Source organism: Corythoichthys intestinalis, chromosome 22, assembly GCF_030265065.1.
Source record: "Corythoichthys intestinalis isolate RoL2023-P3 chromosome 22, ASM3026506v1, whole genome shotgun sequence".
In the NCBI taxonomy this organism is placed as follows: domain Eukaryota; kingdom Metazoa; phylum Chordata; class Actinopteri; order Syngnathiformes; family Syngnathidae; genus Corythoichthys; species Corythoichthys intestinalis.
In genome coordinates, this window is record NC_080416.1 from 7,132,645 (window position 1) to 7,148,472 (window position 15,828).

The window sequence follows — 15,828 nt, forward strand, 5'->3', positions numbered from 1 at the left end:
TGTTAAATGTTTGCAAAAAGGCACTTGGACACTCCACAGAAGTTAGGGCAAAATATATTGTGGACTGATGAAACCAAAGTTGAATTGTTTGGGAGTAACACACAATGTCATGTGTGCAGAAAACGAATTGATCCGCAAAATCAGCTGAATCCTCAGTCCATCTGCATGCTATAAAGCAGTGCTTCTCAATTATTTTCTGTTACGCCCCCCCAAGGAAGACGTAAATGTTTCGCGCCCCCCCCCAAACTCTGCCGCCACTGTAAATAGTATCATTTGTCTATAATATTACTATTATAAATACAAATAAAAATAAGAGATCAACTTATAAAGTACAACTTTATTAACATTGTTTTGTTTGTAACAGAAAAGACTTAAAGCGCATCATTTTGCCTGAATTAAAAAAAAAGAATAAAGTCACATCCAAACTGTAAAAATACACTCAAGGTACATTTTTTACCATTTGATACTGAAAAATAAAATCAATTAATAATCATAAATTCAAATTGATTAGAAACATTAACTCATGAAGACAATATGCCAAAAAATTTGACCGAAAAAACAAAACTGAATAGAAGAAAAAATAGTGTCTTTGGACAGAAGGACAGTTTTTATTTTCGCTGCTCGCTACTCACAATATCACCTCCAGTTTGCAATGCTATGGGGTTATTTTGCACTGAGCATGCTAACAGTGCTCACTGGTTTACTGATATAACACTGACAAAGCGGGACGATTGTTGACAATATTCGGCACGCTTTCGCTGAAAAACAACCAAGGGGCTTATCAATGAGATTGGGGTCTAATGTCTTTAAATGGCGTCTTAATTTATTTGGCTTCCGGGTGTCCGCTATAATCATTTTTAGACACAGTAAACAGTGGTCTTTCCTCATCTACCACTGTATTAAATGTCAAAGCCAGAAGGCAAACGGCCCGAAAAAAGCGCATTCTCGGCGGCCGAGGGAGAACCGTTGGTGAGGGCGGTCGTCGTGACGATCCCAAGCCGAAAATGGCACTTCTCGGACGGATGCGTGAGAACCGGAGAAGACAGTGGGTCGCTGCGTGAGTCCGGCGGAAAACGGCTTTCGAAAACGGCGCACAGCTCTCCAGCTCTTCACGAGTCTCTTCCGTGTGCTCTTGCTTACTTCAAAAATACTGTGCGCACTTTGAAAATGAGAGCGCCACTGCCACCCACTGAGTGGAAGTGCAAGTACACTTTATTCTAGTACGGCAAAAAAAAAAAAAAAAAGCATGTTCCCCGAGGTCACACGCGCCACCCCTGGCATTGCTCTGCGCCTCCCTGGGGGGGCGCGCCCCACTATTTGAGAAGTACTGCTATAAAGCAATGCTGTATTGCAGGGGTGGGCAAACCGGTCCTCGAGGGCCGCAGTGGGTCCTGGTCTTTGTTCCAACTGATTCAGCACAGACAGTTGAACCAATAAGTTTTCAGCAGAAACAAGAAGCACCTGACTGCAATCCACTAATTGCACTTTTAAGAAACCAGATTGGTGAAAGGCTGTCCTCATGATGGGTTTGAACAAAAACCCGCACCCACTGTGGCCCTTTGTGGAATAGTTTGCCCACCTCTGCTGTATTGTGAGACGCTGACCCGGGTGAAGTCACATTCGCACTCGTCCTAAACCCGAGACTGAAGCCGGAGTCACTCATTTTAATGCCGCGGGACTCAGATTAAAAAAAAATAATAAAATGATCACTTTCACACACATCTAAGCGGTCCATTTCATTCTGGAGCATAAAACACCGCGTGAAATATGAAATAAACATGCTTTTTGGTGCATATGTGCATATCGGGGAGTATTTAGACTAATTTTAGCGTGGATTTAAATGGACTTAGTAGTTTTTAGGTCATTTTAAGCAGTATTTCAGTACATCTAGGATTATTTTGATTGGTTTTACTAAACATAATTGGTTTGTCACTGTCACTGGGAACCAATGAGTTAATTCCCATTCGGACACTAATGCTAGGCGTTTAACGACCGCCACCTGCCTCGGTGCAACACACCTGAGATGACAAGCTTCATGCGTCCATTTTGGCAGCAGATTTCATGAAGTAAGTTCTTTATTTTGTTATGTTTTTTTTTCACAATACGACATAATTATGTTCGCTTTATGTGTGTAAGTTTCCTGTTGTGACAGGAAAAATTGTGTCTAATGATGTTTTACATTTGTGGGAGAAGATGCTTTTGTTTGGGGCAGCAATGTTTTTTTAGTTTTTCCGATTTTAATTTTTTTCAACAAAAAGAACTGAAAATGCATTACATGTTGAAAAAAACTAAAATAGCTGTCATTAAGAAAAAATGTCCATTGATTTTCTTTATCAATCATTAAAATATATTTTTTAAAGAATATTTCTGGGGTGATATATTTAGTGTATGAAAAAAAACTGCTGTACTTTTGTTCTACCATGACCTTTTTTTTTTTTTTTTTTAAAAAGAAAAACACAACTGAATTAAGTATTGTTTCGAAAAACAAAAAAGCAACTACAAAACCTGCTCGAAAGCATAATCGAACCTGCTTGATTTTGAAAAAAAAAACTCAAAATGCGTTGCGCTACCATTGACAGCAATAGACATCCAATCCATTTGAAGTGGGAGAGGCTGGCAGCGGATACTCATTGAACGACTTAAAAGTTGAAATTTTCACCACGCTTGAGTTCCATTCTCCCTTTTTTCCTCATTTTGGGTTGAGCCTGTGGCAAGAGATCTCCCGCAATCATGTCCAATTCTCCTTGACAAGCTATAAGGCTTTTTAATAAATGAAAATAAGAGGAAATTTCAGCCTCCCGACAGGAAGCCGGAACCTTTTTGCTGCTTGCCCGTCCAAAGTGTCTCACTCTGTATTATAGTGGCGTTTTTCAGGGACTGCTCCAGATAAGAGTAAATAAAGCTTTTATTGCCTTGATTCCTCCAAAGATAGAACCGGCGGTGTAATATAGCCACTGGGATATCAAGGGATTGCTGAAAAATAAGGACAAGGTATGATGATTTTTTTTTTTCCTCTTTCCTGCAGCAATACGGAACATCGTTTTTTATTATAGTGAGCACACAAATGTTGTCGATGATCATTTGAATGATGTTTGTCTAATTAAAAAACAACTCTCAATAAACAGAGCTCGTCGGAGTCTCCCGAGATGAGATTTAATTGAAAATGCATTGAGCCGGATGGTAAACATACAGCAAAACTATTAAATTAAGGTCATATGTGACAGTGTTGACATGTATTGAGCCGGTATTCAAAGTGCTAAAGACCTAGAATGTGATCAATGCTTTTCTGCTAATTCCTTTTGCTCAAAGATGGATTGCTCAAGTGGTTTGAGTCATTTCTGACAGCACAGCTGAGTGCTTTTTGAAAATATTTGAGTTTTCTGATATTATAGTTTGATAAAAGCATTTTAAAATGCTTTTCATTATAATTTTTGGGCTGAAATGCCTTCAAATTTAATGTAAAGGCCTTCTGACTTTGTACAAGGGCTGGTCACAGTTTAGCACAGCAGTTATGCTTATTGACCATTAGATGTCTCCAACATAAGATGCTTGCTTTTGTTATGTGAGCATTATTATTTAAGTATCCAGTGAGGTATTGCAATACCAATGAGCCTTAAAGTGCTCAAAAAATAGCATTATTATGTGAATTAAAATCATATTTTGAGACAATTCGACTATATGCAACAATTTGGCAAAGCAGAGATGACGAGAAATTAGTCTTTTAATCTGCAGTTTAGGGTCGCCTGTCATTCTAACGCTCTAGCGTCCCCGGCTGGTTATGTCGGGCAGGGTCACGATTTCATCTGATTTAGAATTCAGCCTATTGAGGGGGAATTATTCAGACAGAGGAAAATGCGACGGAGAGAGCCGCAAAATGTCGTTTCAATCTTTCCAATATTTTTACAGAATATTCTTTTTATCTAAGTATTTTCCCTAATTGCTAAATAAATGGTATGGTCATGACAAATAAGTCTTGTGCTAAGTGGAATATGAAATATTAAAAATGCATTTATTCAGTACCACATGGTAAAATTACTCCATAATGGTAAAAAATGTTGACTTCTTGCAGTTCCCGAACTATATTTTATGCCATCGGAGTTATTCCGGCTTTTGTCATTTCCCTGCCCCGGCTTTGGAGAGCGTAAACAAACCGCCAGCTAGCTGACATGCCAACCCGAACCAAGTGGCGTTTCCAAGTCTTATTCTCGCCTTTTGAAGCGAAAAATCACACAAAACTACCCCGGATCATGTCACACGGCAGCTGGGTTGTTCGATTGGCTTCATTGATCGGCAACCCCCCGGTGGTGAACACGTTACAGCTCGTTGTTCCCCTGCTACGGGCAGGAGTGCACGTTACTGGGGAAGGAGCTGGAGAGTGACCGCCGGACAAACCGGCTGACTTCTGAGAAGAGCGTAGCTGCCCGAGCATAGTGGTCTATTGCCGGGCACACCAAAAGGGCTGAGGGGGCTGGAAGTCTGGACGGTATGGCGAATCGCACGGGCATAAGCTGAGTACAGCGCTCTGCCGGCAGGCACACGAAGAGGATCGAGGGGGGTGTGCGACAAGAAGTGTACAGCAACAAAATGAAAGCCACCTCCTTATTAAAACATGTGTCATGATCCCAGTATTTGACATATTACAAAACGCGATGTTTACTCACTAAATCCAATGGTCCCACAGTTGTCAAACTTGTTTTAGCCAATCTCTAGTGGTGAACGGGAACTTTTTGAAACTCAAGGCTCACAAGCCTCTCCCTGGTGCAGCAACAAAACCCTGCAGCTTGTTTGGCTGGCGTGATGCGGAAAATAAACAAATTAATCCACAAAATCAGATGAATCCGCAGTCCATCTGCACGCTATGAAGCAATTCTGTAATGTGAGATGCTGACCAGGGTGACGTCACATTCGTATTCTTCCTTAACCCGAGACTGGAGCCGGAAGTGACTCATTTTCATGGCGCGGGATTAAAAAAATTGAATATATGATTTGATCGCTTCCATGCACACCCAGGCAATCCATTTCATTCAGGAGCATAAAATGTGTGAAATATGACAAAAAACAGGCTTTTTGCTGTCATAGGCACTTTATTAATATGTTAAGTCCACAACTGCATACAGTGATCCCTCGGTACTTTGCGCTTCAAATTTTGCGCCGTTAGTCCATTGCGAATTTTTCTTTCAATAAAAAAAAAAAAAAAAAACAGTATTTCATAGATCTGTCCCGATCCAATCACGTAGTCTCATTCTCCCTCCTGCTGCTTTTCTTGGTCAGGCAGTGCACTGGAGTTGCTTGTTAAAGTTAACGATGATTGACAGGCATTAAGGTTTGATCTTGCCGGACAAGCTTTGAAGCGGAAACTTAAGGCGTCGCATGCGTCAATCATCGCTTAACTTGTTAAGCAGTTGCTGTGGCAACTCAATGTGAGCCGCGTGAGCGGATTTGAGTGGACTCATTCAATGAAGTATTTAATAAAGTCAAGAATTTTTCTACGTTATTGTTTAGAAATAATTCGGTGGGTCAGTAACATTTAAAAATTATAATTATTACATTTGAAGTGCTTAATTAGTATAAATATATATATATATGCAAAATTTTAATGAATGTTTTTTAAAAAAATTTGGGGGGGGTCGCTACTTTGCGGTTTTTCACTTATTGCAGCAGGTTCTGGTCCTTATTAACTGCAAAAAACGGGCTCACTGTATATTGGTATCAAATTTTTGGAGTTGGACAATTTCAGGATGTTGATTATCGGTTAAACGTCATTATCCGAAACCCAACTTTTTTTTTTTTTTTTTTAAATTATAGGGCAGCTTTGCGTACATACATTTTTTTAGCTGTTATTGGCATTAATGTTATATATGTTTATGGCATTGACCTACATGGCCGTCTTTAATGAAGTACAGTGGGAAAACATGTTTTTGGGTAATTTTGATGAAACCCCCCCCCCCCCCCCCCCCCGCTAAAACAGTGAAAACCTTGAAAAATTGAGAAAGCACAAAAACTGATAAATTGAAAAACGCGTTTCTACGAAGAACAAAATGTTAGTCTGCCTCGATTTCCCAAATTTACCCGAAATTCCAGTCGGGTCGGGCCCAAAATGTTAATGTTCGGGCACAAGATCTAACCTCTAAGAGATAGGACATAACATAACAATGGCTGAAGCAGAGAAAGAGGGAGCGAGAAAGATTATTGATGCATCTAAGACATTGAAAGCAGACATCTGGAGACATTTTGGCTTCTACGAGGTTGGTGGGAAACTTGACCAGAGTTATGCGGTGTGTAAAAAATGAAACATGAGAAGAATAATACAAATGGGGAAACCAAATCCGTTGCATCACTGGAATTGCGCAGGAAAGATTTTTGAACATATTTATATATTTTAAAATGCGCTGAATCGATTCGGCTTGTTGGCCGCATCGAATCGAATCGTCCATGCCCCGCATCGGGATGCATCGCCGCATCGATTATTGTTGACATCACTAGGCGAAATGCAAAGTCCAAACACTTTGCAAATAGAAAAAAGCACAATCTCCAATTGCAAACGCTTTGCAAAAGAAAAAAACACGAATGCAAACTGCCACAACACAATCCCCAATTCCTAAAGCACGATTGCAAATTGGCAAAAGCACGAACCCCAATTGCCACAACACGACAGCACATGGCTCGCAGCACGAATGCAAAAGGCTCGAAAGACAATTGCAGAGACGATGACTCAGAAGTTAAAAAAAACAAAAAAAACAAAAAACATTCGTGCTTTTTTTTCTTTTGCAAAGCGTTTGCAATTGGGGTTCGTGCTTTTTTCTATTTGCAAAGTGTTTGGACTTTGCATTTCGCATGACACCGCTCGGCCACCGTACAAGACAACTACAGTTACCAACTGCGCCACAGCCGCCCATTATTGCTTATGTTACTTTAGTACCTGATAGAATAAAAGTATTAAACCCAGAGTGTAATCAACACACCGAAGAAATTTAAAATTTGATGCCTGATGGGAGAAATATAATATGACCCGGAATGAATAAGCATATTGTGACGATTCCCTTAGTGTGATGATTCCCCTTGTGACTGTATCAACATATTGTGATGATTCCCTTTTATGACTGTAACCTTGTTTTCCTCGCCACTTTGGCGTGTTTGCGATGTGTGATTGCAAAACATGTCAAAACACGTGTAACCCCTTTACCTTGTTTTCCTCGCCACTTGACGTCTTTGTGATGTGTGATTACAAAACATGTATCAAAACACGTGTAACAAGGGGCAAGTGGCTCGTCATCTGAGGGAAGGGATTGACCATCTCTGATCTCACATGATGCACCACTATAAGAGCCGGGATTTTTCCCTCTTCGGTTAGAGACAGCTACGGTTAGTATACAGACGCCTAGCTAATATTCCTCTGCAGCTCAACCGGGGTGTCGGCTCTCCGCCCGCTTATCAACGCTATGAGTTTTGATTGCTCAAAGGAATATCTTGTGTACTTTAACAGTAGCGCAGGGATTTTAGAAGTGACAATCTATATCTTGCGTTATTGTTGTTCTCGCTTTCTTCCTTTTTCTACATTAAACATTGTATATTACACAAAGTGTGCCTGTTACTGACTCACTGTGAACCCGGAAACTAGGGGTGTCAAACGATTAAAATTTTTAATCGAGTTAATTACAGCAAAAAAATTAATCGTAATTAATCGCAATTATTCGCAATTCAAACCATCTATAAAATATGCCATATTTTTCTGTAAATTATTGTTGGAATGGAAAGATAAGACCGAGATGGATATATACATTCAACTTACGGTACATAAGTACTGTATTTCTTTATTATAACAATAAATCAACAAGATGGCATTACCATTATTAACATTGTTAAAGCGATCCATGGATAGAAAGACTTGTAGGTCTTAAAAGATAAATAAAAATAATACATAAAATATATAAATAAATAAAATATATAAATATTTATAAAAATTTATAGAAAATAAAAAGATAATAACTAGTACAAGTTCTAGAAATTTTATATTAAAACCCCTCTTCATGTTTTCGTTTTAATAAAATTTGTAAAATTTTCAATCAAAAAACAAACTAGTAGCCTGCCATTGTTGATGTCAATAATTACTTACACAATGCTCATGGATGCTGAAGCCTATAAAATCAGTTGCACCCAAGCGCCAGCAGAGGGCGGCAAAACTCCGAAAAACACAACAAGTACACCTTTCATTTTGCTGTCCTTTTAATATGTTTGAGTGGCGCATTTGTGTGTTAATTGCGTCAAATATTTTAACGGGATTAATTAAAAAAATTAATTACCGCTCGTTAACGCGTTAGTTTTGACAGCCCTACCGGAAACAAAATTTCTTTCGCAAAAGTGTGGCTCAGAAGTTTCGTAAAACAATGCCTGAGAGGAATGCTCGTGGGGGCTCGTGGAATGCTGGCCTAGATGGCGCAGAGATAGCAGAGAACAGTGGATAACACACCCTTGCCTGGTTGGCGCGATACGACATAGAAGAGGAACAACTGTCGTCCTCAGCTGTCCTGGAAGCTGATAACATTATTTGAAGATAGCGTCGCATCCCTCCCTGGGCACTGCCCCGACAGCCCCTTCAATCGGCCTCCACGCCTCTCGGCACCTTAAAAAGACAGAACTTTTCCATCAGAAGTCGTCACGTCTCCAAAAGCAGAGAGGTGGGCTGCTAGAATGGGACTCTACGACAACATGAACGCCCAGCGTTAGGCCCAAAGGTCAAATTACCAACAGGGCGAAGTCAAAAGGAAGTCTGCGTTGTGAGCCTTTTTAGAGTATGTCGAAGTTGGAATGGTATCAATCGGTCAAAGAGTGTTGGCTGGGTTGCATGCTGAAAAAGTGGTTGGGGAAAAAAAAATTCCACTATTATATACGGGGAGCTTTGCAAAACATCCCCACAATTGACAAACAATTCCCCGACTTCAATCAACACTTCCTTGCAGAACAAGTGTTTGAAAAGACACCCGTCCCAGCGCGCCGGACTCTGATCTCGGCAATTTGACAGAATTGTTTAATCCTCCCGCCGCGGATGTACCGCTTAACAAGCAAATGTTAATTAGCCGTGCGCATTAGCCGCATTCTCTTGTTGACTTTTGACTTCAATTTGCACATCAGTGCATTGTGATTTACTAGTGTTTTGTGCGTGCGCTTTCCTGTAAAATAAAGGAAAGCGCTTCGGGCGTGAGCGCTAATAAACACCTTGCGCGCTATAGTCGTCACCCCGATGGGATGCGAAGGTCGAAAGCCGGGTGATGCACGGCGGCCCGAGTGCCGCTTCAGCGTTTTTACACGCGCGCGTCATCCTCCGACAGCAGAGATAAACATCGGGAAAAAGATGGGGACCGCCACCTTGACACTTGTGCCTCTTCATCTTTTTGACAGCACATCTTATTAGCTTCAGTGTTTTGCTCGTCTTTGAGTAACGGCTGAAGGGATTTACGCAGGGATCGGTCACGTTTCAGTGCTTGTTGGACTGAAACGATTTCAAATGCAAATCAATTTATTGAAATTTTGATACACGTACTTATGTTTAGTGTCACACCGATACTAGTATCGGAACCGACATAGCACTAAAATTTCACAGGTATCTGGGAGTACTGAGAAATAACGTGCCGATGCTGTGCAGTATGAAAAGTGTATCACAAAAGTGAGTACACCCCACGCATTTCTGCAGATATCTAAGTAATCTCTGCAGGAATGCTGACGGCACTCGAGTCACATGACATTTTGGATGGAAAATGACAGGCAGTACTCAATTTGGTCATTTAGGGATGTTGTTTCTAAGGGGTGTACTCACTATTGTTGCCGGGAGTGTAGATATTAATGGCTATATTTTGAGTTATTTTGAGGGGAAAATAAATTGTAATAATTTTCATTGTGTCATTTTGTCAGTGTTGTCCCATGAAAAGATAGACTTGAATATCTTCAGGAATGCGAGGGGTGTACTCACTTTTGTGATACTGTACTTTTCAACATCTAATTTCCAATCAGTGGTAGCTAGAGTTGTCCGATAATGACTTAACCGACAACCGATATCCCGATATTGTCCAACACCAAAAGTCTTATACTTAATATATTCATTATTTTTCAATCATTTATTGTTCATCTAATTTTCGCATCATTAATGCAAATGGTATGCTTACATAACAAATCTCAAGCATCGCAGTTTAGAGACATCTAATGGTGATTAAGCATAAATGCTGAATTAAGCTGCGACCGGCCCTTGTTTAAAGGTTGAAGGCTTCTACATTCACTTGAAGGCATCATGTATATTGGCCCTAAACCGATAATGATTAACGGATGTCTACATTATCTGATATCATTTTAAAATGCTTATATTGGCGGATTTTTATCAGGGACCCAATATTCATTTATTCAATTTCCATACCGCCTTTCCTCACGAGGGTCGCGGGGGTGCTGGAGCCTATCCCAGCTAACTTCTGGGCAGTAGGTGGGGTGCACCCTGAATTGTTTGCCAGCCAGTCGCAAGGCACAATTAGACATACAGCCATTAACTACACACTCATACCTACGGACAATGTAGAATATACCGGACAAATCTACTGGTCGCCCTATCCAAAATGGCCAGTAACTACGCACAATACTAAAAAAAGGAGCACTTGTCGCACTTCTCAAGATGATTATAGTTGTCCAATCCATTTAAAGTGGGAGGGTGATAGTTAGGGTTGTTCCGATCATGTTTTTTTGCTCCCGATCCGATCCCGATCGTTTTAGTTTGAGTATCTGACGATCCCGATATTTCCCGATCCGATTGCTTTTTTTTTTTGCTCCCGATTCAATTCCAATCATTCCCGAAAAATTTTCCCGATCATATACATTTTGGCAATGCATTAAGAAAAAAAATGAATAAAACTCGGATGACTCAACATACAGTACATAAGTACTGTATTTGTTTATTATGACAATAAATCCTCAAGATGGCATTTACATTATTAACATTCTTTCTGTGAGAGGGATCCACAGATAGACTTGTAATTCTTAAAGGATAAATGTGACTTTGTATATTGTGACTAAATATTGCCATCTAGTGTATTTGTTGAGCTTTCAGTAAATGATACTGTAGCCATTTAACTGTTCTGCCCAAGTGCATGATGGGAAGTACAACCATGACTGTGCGTAGTGGCACCAATTGATATATCTTCTCTGCGTTGGGAAATAAAATCCCACAATATTTCTAATTGATGAGAGAGGGGTTATAAGACTTTAGCCATTTAAAAAAAAGGCTCCAAAGACTGCCAAAATTCACTCTACTTATTTTACGCTGCCTTTTAGCTTTATATACAGGTAAATCAACGCCATACAGATTGAACGCGACAATGCGTGAGTGGGTCGTGCAGCGCATGCGTTAATTGCGTTAAATATTATAACGTGATTAATTAAACAAAAATTAATTACCGCCGTTAACGCGATAAATTTGATAGCCCTACTTTAAGCCAAAACTAAACACTCTGGATGAGTGTAAGACATTTTGTCTGTAACGTTAAATACAATTAGAAAAACGATTTAATTAAAAAAAAAAATATATATATAAAAAAATAGGCATGTCCGATATTTTTTTGCCGATTCCGATACTTTGAAAATGACGTGATCGGACATCTTTAGCGATAGTGAATGATCGTTTGCTGCAAATCTCCCCCAATCAAATGGATTGATTTCTATCGCTGTCAACGGCAGTCAATGAGTTGAAAAACATTGTTCATCCTCTGGCTAAGATGCACCCTAACACCAATGTGTTTATCACAAGTAGACGTCCAATCCATTTGAAGTGGGAGGAATGTCAGCGAATCATTCACTACCAACTGTTGGAATTTGACCTTTTAGCCAGTTTGCCAGCCAAACCGCCGGAACCGCCCTAGCGCAATTCCAATGATCCGGGCCACCAAATTCTGTGTGTTCACCTTAGTTTGAACCTTTCTACTGACTCCATTTTGAGAGCTAGAAGAAGGCTTCGAAACACAAGTTAACAATTTATTCCAAGTCGACAGCAATCAGACAGCAAGGCAAAAACGGCAAACAGACCCAAAGAGGAAGGCTGGATCTAGGGTCACCATATCACAGGTAAACAAAAGATTCCTTTGGGAAAAAATGACAACGATTAGTTAAACATTTAGTCTTATAAAGGCCCTGATGAAGCGGGCTCTGGTCCGGAAGAAGGGTGGGTTTGGGCGTAGTTTAGGGTTATTGTCTGTTGTGGATTGGGCAGCAGAGTTTGGGCGTTACTGTTGTCAGGGGCTACAAGATTTTGCCAGGCTCATTGCCACGTGAGTGCTGAGTGTCAACTTCAGTCGCGGGTTCCTCCGTTATCAGATGTTCCTTGTGTGAAGAGAGGATGTCCCTTCATGGTTCTGGACTGTCCATTTTTGGTTACCAGAAGAGGTGATGATGGAATTTGGTGGTCCAGCTGTCTTGGCCATCCTGTTTGTCTCGCTCTGTCAGCTGCATGACACGCACTTAGAGCCCCTCCGTCAGCGTGATGTTCTTGATGTTTATTCCCTTCAGAACCCTCCTGCTTCAATTGGATTGGATATCTAGCGCCCATAATATGTATACATCTCCCAATATATATATACTGTATATTTGGCTGAAAACACTCAGTTGACTTGTTCCGCTCTGAGACCCCCAATATGGCCAAATTTCAAAATTGTCCGATATGCACCTGTGATACATCATTAGAAAGCTTAACATCTCAATTTTCTGGGGTTAGGGTTAGAAAGCTCTTTGGAAAAAGCTCTTTGTTTCCATATGGCGGCCGCTAATTTCCTCACTGTCTAGCCTCATAGTTCACACTATTTACGTAAAATAAATGCTACCTGCACGTTTTTTTTTACTTTTAACAAAGAATCGAGGCTGTTTTGCGTCCATATCTATAAAGAATTCAGGGATTTATGCATTTATTCACAAGAATTTTCAACGGAAAAAGCTTTGTTTACATATGGCGGCCGCTAATTTCCTTACTGACTAGACTCGTAGTTCGCAATATTTACGTAAAATAAATGCGACCTGCACTTTTTTTGTTGTTGCTTTTAACCAAGGATCAAGACTGTTTTACATCCATATCTATAAAGAATTCAGGGATTTAAGTATAATTTCCTTAGTGACTAGCCTCATAGTTTTCAATGTTTTTATAAAATAAATGCTACCTGCAAGTTTATTTTTGCATTTAATCAAGGATCGAGACTGTTTTACGTCCATATCTATAAAGAATTCAGGGATTTAAGCATTATTCGCAAGAACTTTCAATGGAAAAAGCTCTTTGTTTATATATGGCAGCCGCTAATTTTCTCACTGTCTAGCCTCATAGTTCGCACTATTTACGTAAAATAAATGCTACCTGCACAGTTTTTTACTTTTAACAAAGAATCGACTGTTTGACGTCCATATCTATAAAGAATTCAGGGATTTAAGCATAATTTCCTTCGTGACTAGCCTCATAGTTCGCAATGTTTATGTAAAATAAATGCTCCCTGCACGTTTTTTTTTTTTTTTTGCTTCTAACCAAGGATCGAGACTGTTTTAAATCAATATCTATAAAGAATTCAGGGATTTAAGCATTATTCGCAAGAATTTTCAATGGAAAAAGCTCTTTGTTTACATATGGCAGCCGCTAATTTTCTCACTGTCTAGCCGCATAGTTCGCACTATTTACATAAAATAAATGCTACCTGCACGGTTTTTTACTTTTAACAAAGAATCGACTGTTTGACGTCCATATCTATAAAGAATTCAGGGATTTAAGCATTTATTTACAAGAATTTTAACAGAAAAAGCTCGTTGTTTACATATGGCGTCTGCTAATTACCTTACTAGGTATCATAGTCCGCAATATTTACGTAAAATAAATGCTACTTGCACAACTTTTTTTTTTTTTTTGCTTTTAACCAAGGATCGAGACTGTTTTACGTCCATATCTATGAAGAATTCAGGGATTTAAGCATTATTCACAAGAATTTTCAACGGAAAAAGCTCATTGTTTACATATGGCGGCTGCTAATTTCCTTACTGACTAGCCTCATAGTTTGCAATATTTACGTAAAATAAATGCTACCTGCGCATTTTTTTTGCTTTTAACCAAGGATCTAGACTGTTTTACGTCCATATCTATAAAGAATTCAGGGATTTAAGCATAATTTCCTTCGTGACTAGCCTCATAGTTCGCAATGTTTATGTAAAATAAATGGTACCTGCACGTTTTTTTTTTTTTTTTTTGCTTCTAACCAAGGATCGAGACTGTTTTACATTCATATCTATAAAGAATTCAGGGATTTAAGCATAATTTCCTTAGTAACCAGCCTCATAGTATGGAAAAAGCTCTTTGTTTACATATGGCAGCCGCTAATTTTCTCACTGTCTAGCCTCATAGTTTGTACTATTTACGTCAAATAAATGCCACCTGCACGGTTTTTTACTTTTAACAAAGAATTGAGACTGTTTGACGTCCATATCTATAAAGAATTCAGGTATTTAAGCATTTATTTACAAGAATTTTTAACGGAAAAAGCTCGTTGTTTACATATGGCGGCCGCTAATTTCCTTACTGACTAAACCTCATAGTCCGCAATATTTATGTAAAATAAATGCTACCTGCATGTTTTTTTTTTTTTTTTGCTCTTAACCAAGGATAGAGACTGTTTTACGTCCATATCTATGAAGAATTCGGGGATTTAGGCATTATTCACAAGAATTTTCAACGGAAAAAGCTTGTTGTTTACATATGGTGGCTGCTAATTTCCTTACTGACTAGCCTCATAGTAAGCGATATTTACGTAAAACAAATGCTACCTGCGTTTTTTTTTTTTTTTTTTTTTTTTTGCTTTTAACCAAGGATCGAGACTGTTTTACGTCCATATCTATATGAAATTAAGGGATTTAAGAATTTATTCACAAGAATTTTCAACGGAAAGCTGTCGGTGTTTCCACTTGGTCAGCTTTGACAGAGATGGGCCCGTATGAATCGGCCCTGTGTCCCGTTAATACATTATGAAGTCTATGGTTGGTGCATCAAGGAGTATTTTGATAACCATCATTTTTGGACTATAAGTCGTTTTTTTTTTTCTTTTTTCAGTTTTAGTTTGGCTGGGGGTGCGACTTATACTTTGGAGCAACTTATGTGTGAAAATATTAACACATTATATCATTTCACATGTTATTTTGGTGTTTTGGCGTGACACTGATGGTTTGGTAAACTTGTTAGCATGTTCTTTATGCTATAGTTATCTGAATAACTCTTAATAGGTAAGTTATGTTAACATACTGGCCACGTTCGCATTTTGTTGTTCATGCATCGTGTAACATTATCATACTGTACACTTATTCAGCATGTTGTTCTCTATTGTATTTTTATTAGGGCTGTCAAATGATTAAAAATTTTAGTCGAGTTAATTACAGCTTGAAAATTAATCAATCGTAAATAATCGCAATTCAAACCATGTATAAAATATGCCATTTTTTTCTGTAAATTGTTGAAATGGAAAGATAAGACAGAAGACGGATATATACATTCAACATATAACATTCTGTTGGCCTTGAAATATCAGTCAAAATCCTCTAAACCGGCCGTCTTTGGTTTCTTTAGCATTGCGTCCCACTAGAGTTCCCGGTTCGAAAATAACCTGGAATTTTGTCCCAATAAGTACTGTATTTGTTTATTATAACAATAAATCAACAAGATGGCATTAACATTATTAACATTCTCTTAAAGCGATCCATGTAGTTCTTAAAAGCTAAATTTCTATTATCTATTTTATATTAAAACCCCTCAATGTTTTCGTTTTATTAAAATTTGTAAAATCTTCA

The 15,828-nt window shown here is 38.9% G+C and overlaps 1 protein-coding gene across 1 annotated transcript in view; it reads left to right on the forward strand.

Moving 5' to 3' along the window:
- Positions 1 to 2,012: 2,012 nt before the first annotated feature.
- Positions 2,013 to 15,828, forward strand: part of LOC130910911 (ephrin type-A receptor 7-like) — a 747,396-nt gene continuing 733,580 nt past the window's right edge. Inside the window, exon 1 of the mRNA XM_057828557.1 lies at positions 2,013 to 2,066. The gene's annotated coding sequence lies outside the window, so the exon portion shown is untranslated. The remainder of the gene's footprint in view (positions 2,067 to 15,828) is intronic.